General features: G+C 39.8%; 1 protein-coding gene across 1 annotated transcript in view; it reads left to right on the top strand.

Moving 5' to 3' along the window:
* Positions 1–14,357, top strand: part of tmtc2b (transmembrane O-mannosyltransferase targeting cadherins 2b) — an 82,557-nt gene that overhangs the window by 38,461 nt on the left and 29,739 nt on the right. The gene's annotated exons all lie outside the window — the stretch shown is intronic.

Below are 14,357 nucleotides of genomic sequence, written 5' to 3' on the forward strand. Positions count from 1 at the left end.
GTTTGTTCTGTTGGAGGTTTTTGGCCATTCATGTTTGCAAAACAAGGTAAGCCTTTTAAAAGTGAAGTCCATGTTTAATCTGAACTGGGCTGCCCCCTTCCATATCGTCTCTTTGTGCAGCGATTCAGAAGGATCACTCAGTGCTCCTCTTATGTTTAAATTGCAAATTACTAATCCTCTCACAAGTGGGCTGTTTTTATGCAATGGACATTGGAGGTTTTCTCCATTTTTCTGTGTGTGTGTGTGTTTGTGTATTCAGATGGCGTGCAGCGATAAAAAGAGATGGAAATGAAAATATTTTTCAGGAGAAACAGCTAAGATAACAAAAAGCGATGGTCATTTTATATTTTCTTGTCGCCTTTGAAGCATCCAGCCATTAAGAAGCCCTTTTCCCCCAACAGCTCCTGTCAGAAGTATTTACTATTTGCTGTCTACTTCCTGTGACATCCCTGAATCCCTACCCATCATCACAAATTCAATGAGACATGTGCACAGATGTGACAAAAGTGTTCCAGAGGAGCCAATGAAAGGGGATCTTTCTTTTGGAAATGCTGTGTGGTAAGGAGGGACTGTGGTCAGCAAGGCCGTATGTAAAACATAAGACAGACAGATGAAACGATAAAAAGCAACGAAGAAAATGAGAAGCCTCTCCTTTTTAGTGTGCAGCATAGTCTAAAAATGATGGTTGCGGGACTCTAGCTTCATGTCCAAGCTGTCCTCTCATGATTTAAGCCTTATCAGACTCCCGGTGTTGTCTGGAATATTGCCCATCCATTGCGGCAGGCGGACAGACCTGCTAATGGCTTGTCAGGCATGGCTAGACCAGAAAGGAAACGGGGCCAAAAGGGCTGCAGGAGATGATGCCTCAAAGCTGACAGTTTTTCTACTTTTGATTGAAAGTCCAAAAACCCTGCTGATCCAATTGTCTTTGCAGGAAAACAAAATCCACTGGAACATAGTTACAGTTCTGGCACAGTGCAGGCCCTATAGATGTCTTTCATGGTTTGCCATAATGGTCAGCTAAATTGGCAAACATCACCGGGGTCAGATATGCTCTGCTGCTGCGCTGCTCATCCAGCGTAGCTTCTGTAGCTCGGTGTGTTGCCAAAGTGCTTTACATAAAAATGTTTTAAGCTTTTTACAGATATTAAAATAGAATAAGAGTCATGTATTTCTTTGAAGTAAACAAGGTTGCAAAATTAAAAAGAGAAGTGTTAAGATTTGTCTGCAGCATGTTTCTTTGTTTTTGCAGGAAATGACAAATAAAGGCCGTCCGTCCCATTGCTGTTACTTTGTCTTATTGGTGCTGAGCCAGTCAGAGACGTGTAAAATCGAAATACAAGGTTTTTTATCAGCTCTATAAAAGAGGACACGCCTGTGTAATGCTGCTACAATGGGTGTGGTGTGGTGTGTCAGCTTTTCTCAGTACTAAAGTGTTTATTTCTACTGTAGCTGTCATAACAGAATAAAGTCACATCTGTCATTTGCTTCAAAGATTGTCTTGCAGTTGTTTTTCAAGAATTGCAAAGCCACTTAAAAGTATGCAATTTATTAACAGTAAACTTTGCCCGAGTATCCTCGTGGTGTTTGCATCAATCAGATCACCTTTCTTTAAAGCAGTGTCACGGGTGCTCAGTCACTCAAAGTCAAAACAGCTTAAAACTGGTATGAAAAAATAACAGATCTTTGCAAGACAAAGAGAAGTCAGGTCGCAGTGGGTTATTGTGCATTGAGGAGACAAATAAGGAGCTGTGGGCTGTCAGGCACACGGGGAAAACAAAGTTTTTTTGAGGCAAGACTGTAAAAAAAAGCATATTTTTTGGAAGTGAGTTTGCTTGATTTTCCTAACTTTAGCTGACAACCATCATTATCGTAGCATATCATTTAGTCACACCACAGACAACATAAAAGCAAGAACAGCCAGAGACCTGTCATCATCACTTCAATCATGTTAACTCGAGACGTTTCCTTCTTATATGAACGTCTGTGATGAAATGCTGCAGTACTGTATTCTCGTGAGTACGTATGTATGCGAGTCTCGTGACCCAATCGCTTACCCAAATGGCAAACAGTTCATTACTGCACCGTGTACATTTGTCTCTCTCTGTCTCCGTGGAGCGAGGCAGTCACTTTGAGTAATGGTACGCGAGGGGGACTTATTCCTCAGGGCGAGTTGAGCCTTCAGCCGCCCATATGAAATTTAAATTGTATACAGCGTTGCAAATGACGATCGCAGTGAAAATAAATACAGTTTGCGCTTTAAATTGCGGGTTGAGATTTATCAGGTGCTGAAAATCTGGCTGCTAAGTACCCACAGTGGCACATTAATATTCTGTGATAAGAGGGAAACTAGGCATAAAATGCAAGAGAGAGGATCTGTCAGCCTGTCCTGGCTTTTTCCACGTTTGATTTCAAGGAACTATTCTTCATTCAGGTTAAAGAGGCGGGCTCGGTGAATGACTGACACGCCGTAATGGGCACTATATATTTTATCGCCAAGCTCCACTCAGCTGGAGTCATTTGACATTTAGTGTTGCTTATCTGATTGTGGCGCACAGTCAATTACATTAGAGTTTTATATCTGCTGCAAATCTCCCTTTGTGTCGTTGCGGCTTCTGTGTGCAGTTTAAAGAGTGCAGGCAGTCGAAACTCGGCGTCACTGTAATTCCATGTAGGTTCATAACTCATCTCATCGAGACTTTGACTGCAGACTCTCTGCATACAAATCAGAGGCAGGAGCTAATGCATGGGTATTATCTTGACTGATTTTTTTTTTCTCGTAATGTGTTGAAATTTGCATAACAGATCTGGGTGCATGAGAATTATGTGCATATGATGCAATATGTAAAACTAGAGCTACTAGTGTCTTTTTCTCTGAGCCTCATAATATACTTCCTTTCTGATCGTGCATGTTCACAGATCGTCTCCTCCTGTACTTTTGTCCCCCAAATAAAACAGTTCTTTCTCCCAGGCTTTGTGTATAGAAGCTGTTCCAGTGACTTTAGTTTGGAACTAAAATGAAATTCAGGACATATTAACTGCTGTAAAACTCTGGATGTGGAAAAAGGGGGTATGCATATTTGTAATTCAACTAGAAAAATTTGCATTTCCTGCGAAAATGCTGTGTGGATGCCGTAACGCTGAAGCTGTCAGCTGAAAATAGCTGAAAAAGATGAAAAGTTGCAAAAAATTGTATGGCGGTGAAGAACTGAAAATTCTGCTGAAAACAAGTGAAGAAGCAGAAATTTTTGCTGAAAAGTGGTGAAAAGCCAAAAATTCTACTGAAAGGGGTAAAGACGGAGAAATTTTTTCTGAAAAGTGATGAAAAGTTTTGCCGTGAGCAGGATTCAAACCTGGCCCTCCTGGTCTCAAGGAAGCTACTCATCTCACTGAGCCAAACTCATTCTCACAAAGAAGAGGTGCTGAAATGAGCAGAAGCTGCTGAGAATTGTGCTGATAAGAGGTGAAAAGGCTGAAAATTTTGCAGAAGAGGTGAATGAGCAGAATTTCTGCAGAAAAGTTTTTTTTCTGAAAACAGCAGAAAAAACTGAAAATTTTGCTGAAAAGAGTTAAAAAAGTTTAACTGTTAACTGAATGAAATGCTGCCATAAGCGGGATTTGAACCCGGGCCTCCCAGTCTGAGGACGGCTGTTCATCTCACTGAGCTAAAACCTAGGTCAACCCAACAAGGAAAATCAGTGACCCCACTGATAATGTGGAAGAAATGGGCAAAAAATATTGCAAAAAAAATTCAACATCTCAAAAAGTATAGAAGTTATGAGCACCAAAAGTCATAGCAAGAAAGAGCAGAATTTTTTAAGATTTGAACACCGAAAAACGTACGGAAGCAACTTGAAGATCAAGAATAAAGAGAAACAGGAACTCAATAGTGTGGATGCCCTTTGAGGCATCCACACAATTACTATTGGTTACCCACTTTCATACAAGAAAATAGGCTATTGCTGCTAAAGCTGGAAGTTGCAAGGGTTGATAAGCATATTTTTGCAATGTGCATAAAAAAAATCTGTAAAGAGAGAAAACCTAATGTTTAAATTCAATTATTGTTCATGAATTTGATTTATTTGCATTGTGAACATTGAATGTTTCACACATGTTGCATTTGGAATGAAATCAAAGTGTAGGACTCTTTCTGCTTATATTGCTCGCTGCTCTGAAAGAAAGACAATGAAAGAGATTAGAGGGAAACAATAGGTGCAGACGGTAATAAAAAAACAACAACAACAGGTGTTGCATGAGCGTTGATGCCAGATTCATGGTATCTGCAGGCGTACCCCTCGTCCCATCGCCCTCACCTCCAGAATGTAACATTGGATAAGCGGTTGTGAAAATGTCGAACTTACAGTTTGACATGTTTCTTTGAAGAATCTCGCCTTCCCTCACTTACTTTTCCTCCATGCAGTCATTAGCCTGTGTGCGATTACTGTTGACTGTACCAACACTTACTGTGTTAATATCTGTCACTACTGCCTTGTGCCTACCTTGGCTGCTAATTAGTTCTTTCTAAGACGTGTGATGTCTCCTAATACTAGAAAAAAAAAAGAAAAACCGTCATTAAATTGTTTACTCATGTTGACCTTTACAGTGTTGATACACACCAGTTGCTTTGTGCCTGATTAAAGCTTTTATGGCCATGTGTTGCTATGTGTCCTGCTACTCCAAAGGCAATGAGTTTATAGCATTCAAATGTAGCATAGTTGGCAGTGGCGCATGTGTGGTGTAACCACAGTTTATGTGGAAAAACGTGCTTTTTATGAGACTATTTCCTGCACAGTGTTAGCTAATAGGCTCATTTTCAATAAGAGATACTGAAACGCAATTAAGTGTCCTAATTTAGCTGAGGAAGGAATGCTTTTTAATGTGATCTGACGAATTTATTCCATAGAATAATGCAATAAAGTGTTTGTTCTTGGGACCTGGTGCTCTTTCTTTGTTAGCTCACCAATAAAATACATGTTTAGACAATTGAAGACAGTGAAACTGGCCTGTTTGCAAGTTCTAACAGTGGAGAAAAACAGGACCTGTTAGGACATATACTTCTCCTTCATGAAATGCCTTTCTTTTTATTTAAGGGCCCATTTTTCTTCTCTTTGAATCATGGCCATATTAAACATGTCCTTATTTAACCAAAAACACAGTCTTGATGTTTTTTCACCTTCCTGAAAGTATGCTGTATGAGCATTTTATGCGCCTGAGTTCTTAAGGCCCCGACACCACTGATACGACTGTGTCAAGAGCAATCCTTTGAAGCTACGGTGTCGGAATCTGATGCTTTAAGAGTGTAAAATGGATAAAGAGGAATTGTCTTGGTGATGTCATGTCAATATTGCACAAGCCATAGCAACTCCCAAGTGCACAAGAGTTCAGCTACATCTTTAAAAGAAACATGAGACAGTCCTCTGCAGTCACTTTCAACATCTGACAACGAGACCACTGGAAAGTCATTTCTAAATCTAGGATGAGACCCAGCTGGCCCTTAGCGATTGTCAAAATCACAAGCATCATTTTTTCCTCACCTCTTTGTTTTCTGTTCACGCTTGTATGGTAAGTGCACAAGCATAAGGCGTGTGTGCATGGATGGAACATGTCTGAAGGGTGAAAGTTTTCTTGGACTGAGTGCTCAGGTGTTGTGCAGGTGGTGGGTTCAGCGAGGCTTGACCTCATGAGACTGGAGGCGCATGTGGGAGATGTGAGGTCCGTGCACACATACAGCATGTACACGTGTAGTGCGTGTCTACATGCCAGTTTGTGTATGAAACTTATAGAGCCTGTATACAAATGTGACATCCATACATACCCTTGCTGTGCATTAGAAACACAGCCCACCCCACACATTTTACCTGGGGCTCCACAGATGCTCCTCCATGCTCTAATGGCTCCTGTCACAGTGTGATAGATGGAGCCTGGTGGGCTCAGCTAGTGCCCCCTGCCCTCACCCACCTGCTTCTCACGTGGGGAAATACATCCCCACTTCTGGTCTTGATTGGGAGACGGTTAATCGGAAGCATAGATAATGTAAACACATTCATAGAAAACCAGGATTAGTGCTTAGGCTGCATAATTTATGATGTTAGTTGGACATTTGGGGGAAATAGTATTTAATTAAAGACATGAACTGCTTTTATAAGATTGTTGTTGTTATTATACACCTGCAATTATATTAGCTTAGCTCAGCATAAGGACTAAAATAAAGAAATGGTTAGCTTAAATGTTAACCAGGAGAGAGTAATACATTGGGAAAAACATCATTTGATCTCAAACAGTAAGAAAATTAAAAACAAACAAAATGTTACCAGCTGAGCTTTAGAAGGGCTAACTGTGTTAGCTTTGACTTGAACCTTGACATCTTATTCCAAATTAACCACTTGCTGAAATTTCATTTTGGTTTTGTTAACATTCTCATAGATGTTCTCATCCAACTCAGTGATGCCAACACATTTAATCAAAAGTCAGAATTCTTATTTTAAAAAAAAATACTGGAAGTGTTTGCTGATACCTCGTCTAACGCCAAAAAACAGCTCACATGCTAGCAGTGCAATATGAGATAAATTCCACACGCGTACTACTGAGGCGGGCTTTCAGCCCTTGAATATCTTTCACTTCAGGCTAAAACAGTGCAAGTGCTACCACAGTGATGGAACCTGACTTTGGCTGGCTTTGGCTCAGCGTACCGATCATTAAACATAAGTGAACCTGACAGGCTCGTTGCCAGCGACAGCCAATATCGTGGCCCTGACTATGCTGACAAAAACAAAAAAGCAAAAGATTCATGCTGGTATAAAAACAGATGTGAAACAGTGCATGGGGCTTGAAATATTTCACACTGTCCCTTTCCTCGCTTCTTGCTGAAAACCATTTGTTCTTTTTGTAGCCGGCACGTCTCCGAATCGATAGCGGTTGTTATGTAAGACCTCGGCTCTAAAAAGGAACGTCCCACAGCACCAGTGTCCTACTCTATCCTTCAGTCTTGATGGAGATGTGTATGGATTTACTGTTCCTTCTGTTTCCCCAAAATCATTAAGCTTTCACAAGGAATAATTTATTCAGCCAGACGTATTACAGGGAGTCGCAGTGATGTAATTAACTTCAGTGTATTTGTTTGTTTGTTTTTAATGTTTAGTCAGCATTTAAAGTGAGCTGGCTCCTTCTTTAGATACAGTACAGTAAGGCTGACTGAGACTTTAAAGTTTTGCAAACTATAGTTTCAGTTTTTATCCGTGGCTCCTATTTAAGGATCCTTTTATGGTCTCAGCAAATCAACTGGCATATAAAATGAGTCAGTCAGAATTACATTTCGTCTAGACTTCCAGCTAACGTGCCGATATAAATGGACTAGCGCAGCCCTGTGTAAGCCTTCTATAGACACATCATCTCATGTATATTCTTGTTTTTGCCTCTCTTTGAAACGCTTGACTCAGTGTCGTTTAATTTAATTAGGGAATTTGAAAATGGTCACCAAAAATTACACCCCTCAGTTTTACATATAATATAGTTGTTTACAAAAGCGCTTTGTTTTCAGAGGTTTTGTGAGGTATGGTTATGCAAAACAATCAAATCACAGTCAAAATATAAAATGTGGAATGGCTCAGAGTGGTGTGGCAGGTTTACAGTACTCCTGGGAAATTTTCTCAAGTGAGTTGTTTGTATTCTTAGTACAGTAAATACAGCTTTTAGGAAGTCTAATCAAAACAAGTGTAATCAGATATCCAGGAAACTTTAAACTGCTGCCATAAATAAAATCATTCACATGCATAACCTGGGCAGCTTGCCACTGTACACAAACTGAAGCAGGAGAAACAAATGACATGAGGTCCAAATCTAGGATTATCAGCGTGGGCGTTCCAAGTAAGATGGACAAGAACTGATGAGAAACTGTGCATCTGCAAAAAAGGAAGAGGGCTGGAATGTGTTAGAAGTGTTAAAGAAGAGCGATGGTAATGGATGCAACAGCCAATGTCTGAATGTCGCTACCCATGAGCCTTCAATCACTGGATGCTATTTAGGAATACACCAAGCTGGTGATGTTGAACTCATCAAATCAGTCAGTCATGAAGGATCCCTCTGGGCATTTTCAAACCATGCAAATCATGTTTTCTTTTAGGGTTTGGGGGTTTTCCTCATCCTCAAAGTCATGTTGCATTAAAAGTCACACACCTGCATATAAGACCAAATTAATAGTGTTTTATCTGCACTAACGTTATAAGATAAAACTATAGGTGAAATTCATCCATAAAGATGACATCGTGGAGTCTGAAGAACTGATTGTTTCAGCTTTTCACTCCCAAACTACTCCAGTAAACTTTTCTCTCTTTTTTGATCTAATTATGTCCGTTTAGAGCTGCTGTTCTCCTCTCAGATTATATGCTCAGCTAGTATTGAAACAAAGAGTTTCATGTGGAGCCAGGAAATTTTCTTCCAGTGTGCTGAACTTGTGATTAAGCACATGCAGCTTGTTGGGCATGCTAACGCAGCCAAATGTTGCTCCTCAGCTGTTTGCCCCTCATTTCTGGCTGTTCTCTCTAATAATCTCCCGTTCCTTCTTGTTTAGCTGCTGAGTTGCAGGGTTTTTTTGTCCTTAAACATTCAGTCATCCGTTTGGTGTGGATGGAATCTGGCCCACACCCAGTTCTAGTTTCTCTGTAATGACACACTGGATTGATTGTTGCAGTGGTAAAGCCAAGCCACATTGAACAATCCATCAGTTGTAAACATGGGTTCAGATTGTGAGACGAAGCCTCTTCAACGATGTGATTTGTATTGAGGCTTCAATGGATTAAAGATACCTTTAGAACGTGTTAACTTAGCTGTAAAATATGTAATATCTTAAATCCTTTTATTGCAAAAGAGATGTCAGACCTGCCTGGTTTCTGTGCCAGCACATCTGTTAATTTTTCTGTCACTCCCCGACTCATTGGTAATCTCACCATACAGCTGTACTGAGATATTTTATTGAAGACCTACGGAAAGATGTCTGGGATGCCTGAATATTAAAGGTTTTTTTCCTTTTCTGTTTGATCCTTTTCTTTGTAATGTTGATCAATAATTCACTCTCTAGATCCCCATCTCTGCTTGGCCATTTTTGATTTAGTGTCTTTGCTGAAAACTACAAATTAAAGTAATTGCGTGCTTCTTTGGTGACTTTTATGATTCGCCATGGATTTTACCAGATGACGCATTCTGTGAATTGTGTGAAACAATGAGCTGAATCACTCAGTTAAGGTCTGGTGACTGTACTCATCACAACCCCAGTCTTTCCCTTTGAACGGTGTCCTGCTCTCCTGCTTCTTAAAAAAGTCGTTACTTGTGAGTGTCATAGTTAATCTGCCCTTCACTGAATGTGTCTTTCACTGTGATAGAGTTCACTATCGTAGTGAACGCAACATAAACGGTGATTTTTGGAGCCGTCTTTGTGTACTCAGGCCAATGAGGTGTGTGTCTGTTGTGCACTCTTTGATGTCTGTAGATTATTGTTGGTGCCGACATGTTTGAAATGGGTCGATTTTCTTTTTTTGTGCTTGTTTGTTCGTTGCTTTTTGTCTTTTCTCAAAGAGCATTTTGAAGTGTTTCTGTGGCCGACTGAGAGCAGGAGTCTCACTCCAAGATTTTCCTTTTTCTAATGTGTAGAAATGTTTGTACTCAATGAAACAAATAAGTGCACACACAAAAATACTGTTGTGTTCAAGAAATGTGCACATGAGCATATTTACTGTGGTATGTCAGTGAATAAAAATTATTCTAAATCAATGCAAACAGTTTCACCTTTGGGTAGAGTGCAGACAGTGCTGAGAGAAGAATGAACCCTGCACTGCTAAAAAGAAGGAGAAGGTCTGACTGTAACACCTGAAACAGTGCCTGAGGAGGAAAATGGGCAAAGCACACCCTCCCATAGTGTCTCCACGGCAGTGAGGATAGTTTAAATTAAATAATACATTTACATTTAATAAATTTAAAAAAATTCTAACATATTGAATTTCCCCTAAGACTCACTGTAAAAACACGACATTAAAAAAGGCTAAAAAACACTGGAAAACTATGACAAAGCATTTGTAGTAGTAGTAATATAAACAGAGCTCCATAGTGCAGTGGTTTACACATTTGCCTAACAAGCTAAAAATGCCCAGTTCAATGTCAATCACTGATGTGTGCTCATACATACATTTATACATATTTTATAAATATATACATATTTCTGTACATTGTTATCTGTATATGCAAATTTCAGTTGCTTATGTATATAGCACCACTTTGTTCCTTCATTCTATATTTGATGTACCCCTTGCTATAAGAGCTGTATAACACCCACATTTCTCATCTATGGGATAATAAAGGTTTATTCTATTCTATTCTATTCTATTCTATTCTATTCTAAACAGACGTAGTTTTGTGCCCTTCCCATTTAAGAAAACGGTGTGCACTTTTGTTTAAAATGATGATATGTGAGTGTAGCAGTGCAATATGAGGGTTTCAGTCAGGAGCAAGGTGCTCATTCAGACATAAAGCTGATTCGAATACTGTCAGATTAATGGAAATGTGTGAAAGGAGTGAGACTCACAAACAGCCGTCAAAACAAACTGATGATTCAGCTCAGATTAATTTTTAATTGCTTTTTATTTTGTGTCAACTCTTCATCATTATTACACAACAAGTCATCTTTTTGTTTTTTTACTTTACTCGGCTTCTCTCATGCTTATTACTGGCCAGTATTCACAGTAACAAATGACATGCTGTCACTATTTCTGTGGGCAACTGTAACAGGACACACCAGACAGAGTGGTTCAGAAAGTGGTTGACAGAAGGAAGAATACAATTTCTACAACCAGCATGTGACATTCCTCCGACAGTCTATCTGCTTAGATTTGGACCCTGCTCTGGCTTTGAGTCATTCATTCATGCACCGTAGGAGCTTACTGCCGCTCTAAACCCAACAACACAATGGCTCTGATCTCCCAAATGCATAGTAATGAGAGAGAATCCAAGCATGTACAGAATAAATCTAGTCTGGACACAACTGGCAACATTTTTACTTTTTTTTCATTTATCTTTAAAGTTTCGAACTTGTACTGTAAGCAGCGCGGGGCACACACACGTCTCCCTCCAGCAACAAAAAAATTCCCCCCCTTCAAGCTTGAATCAGCATCTTGTCGCAGCGAATCTGCAGTAGCGGTCACATAGTCTGGTTGGCCCTTGCAGTACAAATAAATATGGGAAACGAAAGCCCAGAAATCGGGAACAGTCGGTTTATTTTTCAAACCATTTCTGTGGTTTCACTCAATAAATATTGTCTGTGAAACGTTAAGGCTTTGAGTCCACTTTGGTTTTCCATTGTCATTATGTTCTTATTGTTTGGGCAGCCTGACCATTTTGCCTTTTCCAGTGTGTATACAGAGTATAGAAGGTGATTTTAGAGTCGTTTCATTCTTTGTTTCTCAGATGTGACCCAGCAAATAAACTGGGAAAAACTTCACAAACGTCACAAATGCAAAATGGCAGAAGTTAGTGAATGAAATGAAATTTTGTTTCTTCATTCAGCAAGTTTGTCATCCTCCTCGTGGATACAAACAGTACCTTCCTCCCTTTACGTGTAGATTTCATCCTCTCAGCTGCTCCCTCTGATTGTACAGAATAAGGTTCACCTTCTCTGTGCCATTACAAATCTATAGATGTCTGATTGCAGTTGATGACAGAATAAATGGGAGAGAGTGACTCTGTCTGACCTCTGATTGCAGCATGAAAGCATGACATGTTTTAGCCTTTTACAGTAAGGGCCTTTAAAGCGGCTCAGTTAGAAACAGAGTGAGCGAGGCTGGAATGTTGACTTAATGGTTTTGAGAGAAATGGATCCCATGTTGCTGCAGTGATTATGGTTAATAAAGGCTGACCGAGAGAGCGTGAACTGGCATATTTTGTCATGTATTAGTTGGAAATATTCTTGCTCACATTTGCTTGCTTTCATCATATAAATTCCAGGTTTTTCCACAGCAGGTGATACCACAGAACTTACAAATGAAAATGTTATTTTCACATTTAACATGTCAGTGTCTTTGATCAGTAGTGTGGTGGGATTCCCCTCCTGTAGGCCTCCTTCCCACTTTGTCTTACCTCCTTCTTCATTACAAACATATCTCTCTCACTGCAATGTACTCCACGTGTTTTGAATAATACTAATCATCATCTTAGTACTGACCAGTATTACAGTGATTATCAGGCAGCCATAAAACAGAGTCTCCGTTTTACAGGTAAATTGATGCATGGAGTATTTCTTCTTCAGTCACCTTTCTCACTCACTATGTGTTAATAGACGTCGCAGCAGATGGCCCCGCCCCTCCCTGAGCCTGGTTCTGCTGGAGGTTTCTTCCTGTTAAAAGGGAGTTTTTCCTTCCCACTGTTGTTCATGTGCTTGTGCTTGTTCATAGGGGGTCATATGATTGTTGGGTTTTTCTCTGTATGTATTATTGTAGGGTCTACCTTACAATATAAAGCACCTTGAGGCGGCTGTTGTTGTGATTTGACGCTGCATAAATAGAATAGAATTGCATTGAAATTACTGTTCATGCTACACAGTTGCACTTGTCTTTCTCAGATCAAGTCCGCAGCTTGATCCAACTAACTTGTTATATCTTACAATACATTTCAATGTACATTGCCCCTAAGTAATTTAACAGTCACCAAAAATTTGTAGTTGTGGAGGAGTTTGAAAACGAGCCACGGATGTAACTTTAAACGTAAAAGCCAAAGAGCATAAAAAACAAACATTTGTTATATTTCTTTACTATAGAATAAAATAAAAGGGTTAAATAAATAATAAAATAAAACAGTTGGTGCACATGTGAGAGAAAATTGCGAGCCGCTAATTGAGCTTTATCATCAGCCATCTGTTGGTGATCCATAACACACTGTTAGGAAATGGACAGGCTCGTATCTTGTCTTACTTGCTAACTATCATGTTTTACACCCAAAGTCTGTCTAACAAAGGGAGAGCACAGCAGCTGCAGCAGCAGAGAGATAGATGGTAAATTTGTGGTCCATCAACCACAAGCTTGATTAGTTGATCCAGCAGTTAAAGATCAAAGGCACGAGCACAGAATGTATCCATCAAGCCTGCAGAAAGGTTTATGCAGACTTTTTAGGGACTCGTACTAAATTCGAGCTTTCTGGGAGTGTGTGTGTGCACATGCGTGTGACAGAGGTAATACTCACTGATTGGTACCCTGAGCTCATTTTTTCTTTCATTATAAGTCTATCAATGTGAGGCAGGATCTTGATGAAAGGCCTTCTGCAGACAATTGATCTCAGTAATGATGAAGAGGTGGGGATAGGTCAGACATGCCACTTCTTTCACTGGATTTTCAGTTAGGTGCTCGCTGAAGTGAAAGCCAGTCACAGCGCTGCATTTTGATGGGCTACCTATATGTGTTGTGTGATTGATTTTTTTTTCTTTTATTCTCTTGTGCGATAGAATAATGCCCATTTACCAAATGCAAAAAAAGGCTTGTGTGTACCTTGAGAAAAGAGCGTTTTTCTCCAAACAAATTAATTAAATTTCTCCCTGAGGTCTTTCCACTTTTTTGCCACAAACCTTCATTCACAAAACTAAATGGATGTTTAAAAGAAAAAACCTGATTGAGTTTTCTTCTCAGTCAAATGAACCTAATCAAAGTGGAGACATGGAAAAAGGCAAGCACAAACAGGGATTCTGTAATTGGCCTGTTTTGCATTTTATCTCCAAGGATATTTTATTCACACGCATGCCTTATAAAGCCTAAATTGTTTCAGTTCTCAGCTGATTGCTGCTAAAACACAAAAGAGAAGAAAAAAACACTGCCCCATGCCTCCTACAGGGTTGTGCTCAACCACCTATTTCAGACTAAACTGGATTATTGACAAAAGACACAAAGCGGGAACGCCTTGGTTTTCCTGCATAATAGAGCCGTAGCGCCCTGGGAGCCGTTGCCTGGTAGTAATTGAACTTATGCCTTTGAACAGTAGATGTTTTTAACTGGAGGCATAGTATAGAGGATGCACATGTTTGTTTATTCCAGAGATTATAGCGACGGGGTTCATGTCCCAGAATATATACATTTTCACATTTTTTTCTTTTGCCACTTATATATTTTTTTAAAGGTCAGTGCATTTGGTGAAGTATGCCAGGAGGAGTAATGGAGTTACAAATGTGTACTGAAGCAAAATCAAAGGGCTGTTTTATGTTTTGGGTGCTGCCCGAAGACTTCGATATGCATAGAAAAAGTTGAACCTCAGTGCAGCACAAGAATTTGCATGAAACACCGCCTCAGTCTGCAGCACTGGCATATGGACGTGGTTAAGGAGGAGGTGTCTGAGTG

This window comes from Astatotilapia calliptera, chromosome 7 (genome assembly GCF_900246225.1).
Source record: "Astatotilapia calliptera chromosome 7, fAstCal1.2, whole genome shotgun sequence".
NCBI lineage: Eukaryota > Metazoa > Chordata > Actinopteri > Cichliformes > Cichlidae > Astatotilapia > Astatotilapia calliptera.